The 14,052-nt window shown below is 44.5% G+C and overlaps 1 protein-coding gene across 2 annotated transcripts in view; it reads left to right on the forward strand.

Annotated features, from left to right (window-relative positions):
• Nucleotides 1–14,052, forward strand: part of LOC119160900 (uncharacterized) — a 57,202-nt gene that overhangs the window by 14,497 nt on the left and 28,653 nt on the right. The window lies entirely within an intron of this gene.

Consider the following 14,052-nt stretch of genomic DNA (forward strand, 5'->3'; position numbering starts at 1 on the left):
CGCTGCTTGGAAAGTACCATGCATAGAAAAGTGCCCACTTCTTCAGTATTTAGTTGCCCCACACTCACGCAAGAAGTCGATACCCAAGATAACGTCATGTGCAGACCATGAAATAACAGCAAACTCTGTGCGAAACACCTTGCCACACAACGAGACGTTCACAGTACAATATCCCACTAGGCATAATGCGTCACCACACACCTCACGAAATGTCATACGATGGTTCAGGCAAAACATTAGTTTAGGTCCTAGCAGGTTCTTAAAAGTTACATTATTCAATGAGACTGTCACGCCTGTATCCACAAGTGCCATAGTAGCCACTCCATTGACAACTACATTAACTTTGTTCTTCAACATAAATGCTGATAGTGCCTGGGTTCTCGTGGCTTTACCCCCACTGGCTGCACCGACTAGTTTTCTGGTGGTGGTGACCGTGTGCGTCACCGTGGTGACGGTGATCGTGGAGCACGTGGAGCTGGTGATGGCGTCAAACTTCAATCAGAGGCCGGCGAGGAGTAACGTGACCCCATTTGTGGGCGTGGTTTCTGTGACGGGGAGAGCGGAAGGTCGTAAGGTTGGTGAGACAAGTACCAAGGCTGTCGCTGATATGGGCTGTGATCGAAAAAAAACGTGGGATGTGACCCGGGATGCCACAGTTTTAGCACACCCGAATTGGTCGAGGGTCACGTGGCTCCTCAGAGTAACGACTGCTACCGGAAGGCCTGGGATATTGGTGCCGCTCTTCAGGGGCACCGTAGGCAGGCGATGTGGGGTAACAAGGCGGGCGAAAACTTCGTTTGTAATTCGGACATGGTTGACGTAGGAACCCAGCCTGCCGTGTGCCTTGTTAATCATACTCGTCTGCTGCGTTGATCATTGGTCGCTATGGTGCAAGAGTAACCAGAGACCACACACGTTTTGATTCGCTTGCATAGGCACCCTAAAAATCACTATGGCGTTGATAAGTGTGCTGACATTGAAGCACGTCTTCTCTGACAATTGGCAATATGGTCAAAGCAAGGTCGTTAGGCGGCACTGTTTCAACACTAGCCACAATGAGGACGTTGGACAGGCGGCCAAATTCCGGAGAGATCCGCCACATCTTGAGGGATTAAGAAATTGTACACGTCTTTCGCTATATGCTTGAAAACGTGTCCAACCTTGTCTTCTTCAGACATACATGCATTCACAATCTTGCAGAGCTTAAAAAGTTTTTCGATGTACGTCATACATGTTTCTCCTGGAAGCTGTGTCCTTTGAGGCAATGTCTGCTCCACGCGTTTTTTCACAGAAGCATTTCTCAACTTCTTCGACAAAACGCTCCCTAGTCGTCAACATGTCCTCGTGGTTCTCGTACCAAATGAGGGCGGTGTCAGTTAACGAGAATACAACATGGTTTAGCTGTTCGTTGGAGTTCCAGCCAATGCTTCTGCTTACCCGCTTATATTTCTTGAGCCACACATCGACTTCTTCTCCTGATGCCCCGCCAAAGTTTGGTGGCACTCTGTAGTACGGCAGGGAACCCATCGCAGTTGACCTCGAAGCGTTGGAAGGCTGGTCTTGGGCTATTACAATTGGCATAGGTCGGAGCCCGGTAAGGCAGCGGCTGCGACGAAGTCCTGGTAGTGAAGGTCCTGTCATTGGGTTTACGCTACCCAGCACCTCCACCAACCTGTTACGTGCGGCAAAGTTTAATGAGATTTTTAATGGGTCCCGAGAACGCGATCACCGTAGAAGCAACGTCATCTTCCTTCTCCACTAGTGCTTCCCTTGTTCTTCCTGACAGTGACTTTTTCTATCAAACATAGCTACAGAAACAACCAAACAGAGCAACAGAAACTGATTATGAGTGACGCATAGTATTCCATTCCATTTCAGCGAAATTGAAGTCACCCATCAGCAATATTCTCGAATATCACAGGTTTCTTTCTTGCATTCATCCATAGCCTATATACTTTAATGACCTGATGATGTACTCGGATGAACACGCGCAATGAACACAGTCCCTGAGCCACACGTCAGTTTATAAAATACAGCTTCAGCGTCTACAATGTGCACGAGAACGAGGAATGAAAAACAATTCATTACCAGCAAAACAACGCCACCGCTTCGTGTCGGTAGGCCCTTGTGGGTTATTTAACGTGGCAAGATTTTATTGTCATACATATCGCGGGTGAGCTATTATCTGTAAAAGCCACAACATCAGGTTAATATTCAATCAACATTCAAGCTCAGAAACTTGTCTACTTGTCTGCCTCAGCGTCGATATAAAATTTCAAGAGCTTCCGTTTGGCTCAGAATACTAGCATTTAGAGGGAGTGCAGTAATTTCTTTTACTTCATGTTTTGGCGAGTGAAAGGCTGCTCCTTCATATCGTTCCTTTTTAATGAACGAGAAGATTGTTATTTTCCTATCATTCTTGATGGGACTTAGTTTGTTCATTATTGAGTCAAATATTGGGTTTGTCAAACGGTAGTGACAAATCTTAGTGTTTTTGTCAGTTTTATTTTTTTCCTTTGCCAAAGCCTCTTTACAAACTTCCGTATTTTACGCAAAATGTTTTCACTAATGAAGAAGCCAGAAATTTTCCTATTTGTACCAGTTTCTAAAATTTCATGTTTGTTGTCTAAAGTCACTGTAACTGGCCTCATTTTAATTGACTGTGAATTCTCCAGTCGTTGTACACATGCGTTTGATTGAAACTGGTTCAAGCTCTAGCTTATTTTTTAGTAATACCTTTGTTCACGGCTTGTTTAGAGTCTTCATTTCTTTTTTTTTCTCGTGTTTTACTAAGCTATATACAATAAGATTTGACCAGAGGTTTTACCTTTCGAGGTCATACATTCTTTTTTGCAGTGTTTTGATTACTTATTTCATGTTTAGTATTTCTTCAGCGAGATGAGCCTCGACTTTCTTTGCTAGTCCCTTGATTGCGTCAAGCCTTATTTATATCAGTGAAACGCACCACTTTTATTCTTCTTATGCCAGCATTGAGTTGCTTTATCTGTTTTGCTATTCGGGTTACCTCAATCACAGTATTCGTTTCAATATCACCCCCAAAAACCAATAATTTCTTCATTATCTTCACAAATGTGGACGCAGTCCCACAAAATGGCTGCGGACAAGGCAGAACAAGCAAAAAACGGTTTTTTGAGCCTGTATACCTTCCGTATAATTAAAGGGGTGATGGCAGCGAATTTCCAGGCTATCCTAAGCCTGTTGTGGGTTTCCTCTGGATGGAAGGACTCTCCACACGAAGAGTCGGACACAAAAAACGGTTAGAATATATTTTAATTCACTTCTAAAAGTGTAGCTGAATGCTCACTCATTCGATCTAGGCAAATCGCTTGCGCAGCAACACTGAGGTTTCAGAATAGCAGAAGCAACGACAGATGTCGTCACGTCACACCAGATTTGTAGGGACGTGAGTGACCTCCACCATCTCCGAAACGCATTTCTTCAACAAGGAGAAATTCAGCATGCCTGCTGTTACAAGCGTGCTGGCGTCCCTTGCAGAAACACTGTGTGCGTCCGTCAAGGACTTTAAGTGCTTTCGAAAAGACACTCAATGCGCAGTTCACAGACACTGCGCGCGTCCAACAGCGGAGCTGCCTCATCCTCCATCAGCATCTCGACGCCTATAAAAGGCCGGGGCATCGAGCGGCTTCCTCGTCCAAGTTCTGTACATACGTTGTAGATATAAACGCTTTGTTTCCTTATTGCTGCCTCTTCCTTTGCCACTGCCTCGATGCTACTGCAGCTGGCCATGGCATGGCGACCGTCAGCGCATTTGTCTTGCTAGCGTTTGGTGTGACACGTGTGTATGAGAGCAGACGAAACTCAACACGATGTGCGTCCCAGCCTTGTGTGCTCACGTGACCAAACCACTAATGCATCGACGTCACTGCTCGATTTGGCACCACGAAATTGAAACCAAAATTGGTCCACCTAAGTAGAGCAATATTAAATTATGTAGCGAAAATACACGAATCTCGGTGTATGCATCGTGCTTCCTGGAGCTGAAGGAAATGCTTACAGCAAAGAACACGCATGCCACAAATTCGGTAGCACCACCCCTTTAAGGCAAACTGGTACTTTCATAGAAACACTTGTACTTGGCATCTACGCTGACCATTTAGTATTGCAGCAACAACAGCATACCAAAATTGAGATAAATAAAATGTCACGTTAGAATCAGAAGCGGTAGTGACGCCGCGCATTTGCACCACATGGCGCAGCAATGGAAGTTTCCCTAATTGCTAACCTCTTGCGTGCCTTTAATAACTACGTGGCTTCATTGCATAGTTATTGCTTGCCAACAGCGCATGTGAGAGAGAGAGGAAAGAACAACAAAGATTGTTGAAGCAAGGTGGTTTCATTGGTCATTGATTGACATGTAGGTTTTGATGTCCCAAAACTATCATATGATTATGAGAGACGCAGTAGTGGAGGACTACGGTGATTTTGACATTCCGGGGGCTTTAACGTGCACCAAAATATGAGCACACATGCCTACAGCATTTTGGTTTCCATAAAAATGCAGCCACCGCCACCGGAACTCTATCCCGTGACCTGCAGGTCAGCAGCCGAGTACCTATGGACACTAGACCACCACGGCGGGGCGGTTTCATTAGTCAGTGTATACTAGTAATATACACCAGATATCTTGCAGATTAACAAATTATGAAACAACGGTTGAAGAGCAGAATAGTTCAAAAAATCACGTGTCCAAATATTGAAATTCCTCTGTGGCGATAGGCGATACAGCACACTGGAGAATTACTTTTTCGGAACCTTAGACTAAAGAGTTTCTTTGCTTTCCACGCCACATTCATCGTCATAAAAGGCGTGGGCACACCGGCCAGGCGCCAGCAAAAGCAGTCAGCAGCAACAGGAGTAGTTTTTTGAAGACTCTGTCAGCTATTTCCGCTCTGAAATATCACGCAGGTAAAAAACACATAAGCAAACAAATAACCCTAGAAAATTACGCACGAAAACACCACGAAAAAGTAAGCGATGCCTCGTTGACCCGAGAAAGCGCCTAACCAGCAAGCCCACCAAGCAGACAGCTCGGATACCCCCCTCCCCCCCTCCTTGTATTAAAAGGTTTTCACCACCACGAACCCCACCCCATTTACAGCGTTCGACCAAAGAATGCGCAAATCAACTAATTAGCCAAGTGTCAGATAAATCATGACGTAAACTTTTAGTTTACGTTGGCATATATAAATTTTCGAGTATTCGAAAAAAAATCAGTTCTTGGTTTTCTTTACTTGTCCGCTCCTCAACGCTTTAATTATACCGTGAGCGTGAATGTGTGGGGACATATATAGCTTTTTGAACACTTTTCGTTCGAAGTTACGCGATCTCTACAGTTTCACCTTGTTCCCTATGTCTAGCTCACCTGCATGGTAACGATGAAATGGTGAAGTGTCCGCATTGCTCAACGGCCACCGTTCCCACAAAAAAATATTTATTTCTTGTGCCCAGAGCTTCCCCATCAATTTATAACGACCTGAAAAATGTAATATAAAATAGATGCTAATGTGAAAGCAATAGCAAACATGATCAAAATGTGATGCAAGAAGAGAGTAAGTTTACCTGGCAAATGTTCTCGTGAGTCTCAGAGTGTAAACGTGCTAGCTCCTATTTGAAAATGATCAAAGTAATTGAAAGTAGACTAAACTTACAATAAAAACGACACAATAGTAGCCCCGCCATGAAACTATAGTGGCTAAAGTACTTTGCTGCAGACTCGCAGGTCGCGGGAGCGAACCCCGTCTGTGGCAGCAGCATTTTTGATGGAGGCGAAAATGCTGTAGCTCATGTGCTCAGATTTGGGTGCACGTTAAGGAACTGCAGATAGTGAACATTTCCGCAGTTCTCTGCTATACGGCGTCTCTGATAGTCATATGGTGGTTTTGGGACCATAACCCCACATATCAATCATCAGTCGATACAAAGAGCAACAGCACGAGCCCATGTAGAACGCTTGCAGAATGAGGAAGCGTCTACATAACGGGCGCTAACAGACGAAAAAAGGACACGCGAGAAGAAATGATGGACCTGAAATAACAAATAGGGCCACGACAACGTCACAGCCTGCTTGACCGAGTGAGTGTTCATACGTCATTATTGCGAAGTACAGGGAAACAAGAGGCAAAATATCGGGAGGCTTCAAAAACGACTGTCTCAATTTCGCGCCAAGTTTTGAAGACAACGTCAAGGCAAACCTCGAATTTCCGTTTACTTGGAGATAAATCGAAGATGCAGTTGATGAGCTGAGTATAGAGAGAGTGCACGGGTGTCAAGCTTCCCGTTCGTCCTTGTGCAGGGCTTTCAAATTAGAGTTGGGCGAATTTCGATTCTCCACTAGTTCGTGATTCCTACGATGGGGATAGAGACTCAATGATAGAGCTTGACCTTCATAGTACAAAAAAACTAGAATATCGGTATGAGACATGGCGATATGAGTCCATGGAGACTAAAGGAACCATTAAGGTGAAAGTCTTATATGTCGCATGAGCCGAAAATACGGCTACGCTGGTGTCAACATGAAAAGTCCCCCACTGAAACAGAGTAATTTACGCCACTTGCATGCAGCCGATTTTGAAAAAAAAGAGAAGAAAACTGGTAGATCCCACGCACTGCGGGAAACGGTTATATGCGAAGCACAAATGAAGTTCAAGTGCTCAATTTAAAATCAGCACAACTTTACGAGCTGGACGTAAATTTTGCCGTACATGACTTCCATGTCTTCATTATCATGTTTGCGCCTGGCATTTCTGCCCGTCGTCCAGTCATGTCACGTAATGCCAAACTACATATATGTAAAACTAGCGAAATGGCCGTGAGTGCACTATGAACATAGCATGTAGTCATGCTTTACGGGACATGCATGTTGTGATTACCATGTTAGGACGTGTCATTAAATTTTGTAAGCTATTCACGTATCTTCATTCGGATTTTAAGGTATGTGAAGCTAGCGAAACGGCCGCAAGTGTATTGTGATCATGGTATGTAGTCATTTTCTTACATGCATGACACGCATATTATGATCATTGTGTTTGCACCAGTCATATACTTTTGATAACAACTCACGTCACGTAATGCCAAATTTTGTATATGTGAAGCTAGGAAAACAGCCGCGAGTGCACAGCGAGTGCACAGCATGTAGTCATCTTTTATAAGACACGAATATCATGATTATCATGTTTGGACATGTCATTTATCTTCGTCGTCCGTTCGCGAGACGTTATACGAAATGCGGTATATGGGAAGCTAAGAAAACAGCCGCGAGTTCATCAAGAGAATGGCATTTAGTCATGTTCTTAGATGACAGGCATCTCATTACTATCATGTTTGTCCCAGTCATATACATTCGTCGTCTATTCATGTCACGTAATACCACAGTTGGTACATATGAAGGTAGCGAAGGGACCACGAGCGCATCATGAGCGTGGCACCTAGTCATGTTCGTACATGACACGCCAATCATGTATCCTGTTTCCACAAGTCATTCTCATTCCATTCACCTTCATCTTCTATTCACGTCACGTATTAACGAGTTTGTTGTATGTGAAGCTAGCGAAATGACTGCGAGCGCATCATGAGCTTGGCACCTATGTTCTTGCATTGCATGCATGTCATGATGTTCGCACCTGTATTTTACCTTAATCATCTATTCACTTCAAGTAATTCCTCACTTCATGTATGTAAATCAAGTGAAGCAACCACGAGCACCTCATGAGTAGGGAATGTAGTGATGTTCTTACATGACGCGCATGTTATGATTATTCTGTTTGCACCTGTCATATAGCTTCATAATCCATTCACATCTATTACCCATTTGATGTATATGAATCTAGCGATATGACCGCGAGAACGTCATGAGTTAGGCATGTAGTCGTATTACATGACACGCACGTCATGATTTTTATGTTAGGGGTCTGTCGGCTTGTGTTCGCCATGCAGTCATGTCATAGCTTACCTGTTTTGCAAAATTTCATGTGAACGAAACCACCACAAGAGCAGCAAGGCCATGAAATGTAAATCATGTCATTTATAACATATATGTCACGACTGTCATGTTATGACTAGTCGCTCATGCTCGTCAAGCAGTCATAATACGCCATACCATTTTTGGTACTGATACCATTATTGAAAGAAACAGCCAGGAGAGCTAAAAGTCGTAGGTAGCCAGATAGATAGATAGATAGATAGATAGATAGATAGATAGATAGATAGATAGATAGATAGATAGATAGATAGATAGATAGATGGATAGATAGATAGATAGATAGATAGATAGATAGATAGATAGATAGATAGATAGATAGATAGATAGATAGATAGATAGATAGATAGATAGATAGATAGATAGATAGATAGATACGGTCAAATTTGCTGAAGTTCGCTAAGAAATGCTTCGCATTTAAAAAATGTCGCGTGGCTTGAGGCACGTGAGCCAGGACATAGCACAGATGTTCTGGTACTTGGTAGCGTTGGCATTCACTTATGCAGCTGCCACCACTCATCTTCAGCTTCTCGCCTCAATAAAGCAAAGACTGTGGCAACTTGCCACGCCAGGATAACTTCTCGAATTCTCTAACTTTGTTGCGCGTCTGCGCTGAACTAGATTCAAGACGACGGTGCTCTGCTGTTGATCAGAAGGTCGCGCTTTCGATCCTGACCACAGCAGTTGCATTTAGATGGAGGCGAAATGGTAGTGACCCGTGTACCGTGGGATGTCATCGCACGGTGAAGAACACCAGATGGTCGAAATTTGCGGATCGCTTAATTACGGCATCTGTTATAATCATATTGTGGTTTTGGGACGTAATACCCCAGATAATATTAATAATATAAAAACAATATTATTATTAATAATTATATGTCACACCACCAATGACGTCGTGACTGACGTAATGTCGCACGTTTACTCATGATGTCAACAGATGATACCATCACTTGTTGGAAGGTTCCTGAATATGGCAAGCAGTGTGCTTTACCAACAGTGTTGCCAGATGCAACCAAGCAAACGATTCGAATACTCATCGCGACAGAAGGACAAAAGAAGTAAAAACAATTAATTTTCCCATTCATCAAAGTGTTTTGAGTATAATAAATATACTTCTCTCAAATTCGAAAGAGAGTCTAAACGATTACCTAATAGTTTTAAGCAGGGAAACTATGCCCAATTATGATCGAAAGCACGCAGCTAATTTTTTAACCTGTCTCAAAGGTAGTTTCCATACAATTCAAGATGATTGCCCTGCCGCGGTGGTCTAGTGAATAAGGTACTTGGCTGATGACCCGTAGGTCGCGGGAACGAATCCCGGCGGCGGTGGCTCCATTTTCGACAAAGGCGGAAATGCTGTAGACCCATGTGTTCAGATTTGGGTGCACGTTAAAGAACACCAGGGGTTTAGAAAGTTCCGAAGCCATCCCCTACGGCGTCTGTCATAATCATTTATTTGATGGTTTTGGGACGTTAAATCACACACATCGATCATCAACTGAAGATGAATAACGTTACTAGTCCACTCCTCCAACATATGAGTGACTTCAACGTTCAACCGTAGGTATGCGATCGGGAAGGAGGGGGCCAGGAGGTAGCCACACCCATCTTCTAGTGATTCAAGAGGGGGGGGGGGGAGGGGCTAATTTTGCCCCATACATTGACTTAGTAGGACAAGTGTGGGACGCTGCAATCAGCCAACGCCTTTCTTGATAGGCAGCTCTGCGCACTTCTATGCGCTCAACCACTCGGCTCATTGAAAAAAAAAACGCTATTATGAGCCACAAGCGCGCATTGGGGAACGTGATGATACCCAAAAAACTATATTTGCTGGAAAAATGTAAATCAGCCCCCCAAAACGTGACAAGCGACTGGTCAGTCATACAAGTGACTAGGCCAAAAAAATAAAGGAGCCCAAATCCGCATATTGTAAGCGCGGTACTCACCAATTCGACCAGTTGAACGGCAGACAGCTTCAAAAGAAGGGGGGAGGTGAATGTTTGAGTTGACGGGAAACTCAGTGCAATTAGTTTCTCGTACGAGCACACAATAGGCCTCTAACACTGCAAGTTGCCCGCCGTGGTGGTTCAGTGGCTAAGGTACTCGGCTGCTGACCCGCAGGTCGCGGTATCGAATTCCGGCTGCGGCGGCTGCATTTCCAATGGAGGCGGAAACGTTGTAGGCCCGTGTGCTCAGATGTGAGTGCGCGTGAAAGAACCCCAGATGGTCGAAATTTTTGGAGTCCTCCACTATGGCGTCTTTTATAATCATATGGTGATTTTGGCACGTTAAACCCCACAAATCAATCAATTAACACTCTAAGTCAGAGCGTGACGTCACCAGCACACGTCGGAAAACAATCCCGCTGCTGGCTTAGAGAGTATACTATAGAGCAGCTCTTAGGGCACGTTTTTACCCTTTTGTAACTTATTTTATTATTGCAAGATTAGTCACCGTACTTCTCAGAGAGCAGATAAGTGGGGGGTAAACTGCGGGACGAAAAGCTTCTCACACTGTCTGTGTAACTTGTAGAAGTGAACTCAGGTGTTTGTCGTAGGAAACAACAGTTGCATCGTCATTAAAAATGTGCCGCATGTGTTGTGGCGTGTTATGTGCGTTGGCAGAATCGGCATAATTTTCTCACCCACACGAACCCCGAAACAACAATATTAAGTGGGGTGTTGGATTGGGATGTGTGAATAACGATGCGCCTAGTTTGCGAGAACATTGGCACTTGTTTTTGGCCAGTTGTGCTGGTGGGTTATTAACTGAACATCTTGATTTAAGTATTTAGTAAAGGTAAAAATTATTTTGAAACAATCATCTGCGAATGATACATCTTGCTTGATTGATTGATATGTGAGGTTTAACCTCCCATAACCACCATATGATTATGAGAGATACCGTATGGTAGAGGGATCCGGAACTTCCGACCACCTGGGGTTATTTAACGTGCACCGAAATCTAACCACCCATGCCTACAGCATCTTTGGATCGATGGAAAATGCAGCCGCCACAGCCGGAATTCGCTCCCGTGACCTGCGGGTCAGCAGCCGAGTACCTTAGTCACTAGACCACTGTGGCGGGGCGAGTGGTACGTCTCAGCATTTGCACTACGTGCAAGGGAAAATATGCCTATCTTTCGTGCCGAAAGCCATGACAATGCATGAAGGCGTAGCGCGTTTGAGCACTGCCGATGCTGCATATTCGGTTTGCCACGGTGAATACGCAAACTGATTAAAATATTGCGTCTTATCTATATTCCAATACGTCTTAATGTGAGAAAAATCGTCCTGAGGGTCTGTTTGTCATATCCGTGGTATATCTTAACTTTATGGCTCTTCTTAATGTAGTCATAATCATAATCATCGTTATCCACTAAGACAACGCCCACTGCAGGGCAGTGGCCTCCGTCATGATCCACCAATCAACCTGGTCTTGTGTTTTTTACTACCGTGTTAAACCTGCGAACTTTTTATTATCATCGGCCCATCTAACTTTCTGTCTCCCCCTCGTGCAATTGCCTTGTCTTTGATGCTAGTCTATAACTCTGAAAGGGACCCTGAAACAGTTTGTTGAAGTTTTATCAGTGTTTAGGCTAGAACATCTTCAAACCATTCATACCACAAATTTAGTTTTACGCCATGTACCAAGGCTGCTACAGAAAATTATACTATACCCTCCTTCTGACCTCTGCCTGGCCTCCTAAACTCAAGAAAAATGCTGGCATCACTACCAATTGCAGACCTTTCATGAGCGCGCTCGACGCTTTAAATTTCTGCCAGTCAAGATCTCCGAAATTGGACGCCGACAGGTTGCGCGCAGTCTCGGAAAACATCACATAGTGCACCCGGTAGCACGCACGCCGTCTGGCAATGAAGACAATGATCGTGGGCTGGTTCATATCTGCTCCGACAAATGCCGCCACCCTGCCAGCCGATTTTGCTTCTGCGCATTCTAGAAAAGCTACACAACTGTGGCCTAGCACAGGCAGGACAATACCACGTATTATGGGGTTGCCCCAACAACCCTCCACCCGAGGAGCTCACGGTGTCCTAGCAATGCGTGGTGACGTCTCTTTTCCTCGCCTGCTGCGCACTCGCCGCGTGTCAGCTGTCTCGCTTCACCTTCTCCACCACTCGCAACGCTCGAGCCCACTCCTCACGGGGGCATCACCTCCCCCGCGCCACGTGTCTCCATCTGTCGGCAAGAAGAAGCCACGAGTCGGTGGGTGCGCATGCTGCACGCGCCTTGAGACTCTCGGGGCGCCGAAAATGTAGACAGTACGCCGCTGCTTGCCGCGCAATCATGCCGACGAGCGGGACGCCGTCTCGGCGTGCTTCCCGCTAGTGTGCGCGTACCTTTTTCGGCTGTCACCAGCATTGCGAGGGTAAGAAGGCTGATCGCGTTCACAAATGCCGACTTCAACACCAACGAGGTGCTAGCCAGGGAAGCCGAACGGAAGCATCAACAATGGAAGACCAGCAACGCCGATGAGGTGCGAGTCAAGAACACCGATCTTGTTCGAGAATACCGATGGCGCGCGGGTAACACCAACGAGACGCAAGCCAAAGAAGCCGAGCGCAAGCGCCTTCAATGCAGCCCACCTTCCATGTCTTTGCGTTTCGAACGAACATTTACTCGAGTAAGCGCTACACCGTTTCGCTCGTTCCAACTGATTGATTGATTGATTTGTGGGGTTTAACGTCCCAAAACCACCATAACATTATGTGAGATGCCGTAGTGTAGGGCTCCGGAAATTTTGACCACCTGGGGTTCTTTAACATGCACCCAACTCTGAGTACAAAGGCCTACAACATTTCCGCCTCCATTGGAAATGCAGCCGCCACAGCCGGGATTTGATCCCGCGACCTGTGGGTCAGCAGCCGAGTACCTTAGCCACTAGACTACCGTGCCAGGGCACTCGTTCCAACTGGGTCAACGTCGTGCGCACTGTTGCAGCGTCGCATTCCATCTGGGTTCCTTTCGGGGAGGTGATCCATTTTTTTCTGAGGTTACACCTGTCACTTTCTTTTCCATTGCTTGTTTCGTCGTCCTCAATTGAGTCTGAACCCTCTTTATAACAACCGGAAAGATGCAGCTGTTATACACCTTCCTCTTGACAGTTAATTGTAAATTACCATTCATAATTTGAAAATGCTTGCCTTGCGTTATCTATCCTTATTATTCTAGTAATTTCACTCTCATTGTTCGGCCCCGCAGTTACTACCTGTTTTCTTATAGGTAACGCATTTTCTTTACAGGTAACGACATGACTGCCATGACCACACTTATAAACACTACGTTAGAAAGCTTAAACACATCGAGTGAACGAAATTCATTACTCATTAATGCAACAAAAACAAAAGCTGTAGTTTTTCATTCGTGGAAACTGATTTCCTTAGGCAATAGATTACGTATAGGTAGCGCGGCTGTTGAAATTGTAGAAACTGTTAAAACATTAGGAGTACTTTTTAATTACACAATGTCGTGGGATCCTCAGATTAATTGTCTAATTACCAATCTATCAAAATGTGTGGGCATACTTGCACGAATGCGTTATTTTCTTCCAGTTTCTGTTAAAATAACACTTTCTAACAGCTTGTTTTTGTCGCATGTAAATTATTGTCTTTTGGTATGGGCAAGTACGACAGCAACCAACACAAGTAAAATATACAGACTACAAAAAAACGATCAGGTTTATAGCAAATGTCAACTACTTATGGACTGTTTCAGCGCTATAATATCGTCCCAATTCACAAACTTTACGAGTATTCCCTAGCAATAAAATATAAGCAATCTCTTTTTCATAACAATCTTGCCTTCTTAGATATTTTTGAACTGGAAACGCATGCTAATCCGTACCCTACTCGTCACCAACAACATTGGAACCTTCCATTCTGTAGAACAAATTTTAAGCGACAAATGTTATGTTTTATTGTTCCTTTGTTATTAAATAAATTATTGGAGGCAAAAATAATCCTTGAAAAATGCAGTGCACGTGACATTAGGGAAGTGTTTTTATCGTGAAA

The sequence above is a fragment of the Rhipicephalus microplus genome, chromosome X, assembly GCF_043290135.1.
Source record: "Rhipicephalus microplus isolate Deutch F79 chromosome X, USDA_Rmic, whole genome shotgun sequence".
NCBI classification, from domain to species: Eukaryota; Metazoa; Arthropoda; class Arachnida; order Ixodida; family Ixodidae; genus Rhipicephalus; species Rhipicephalus microplus.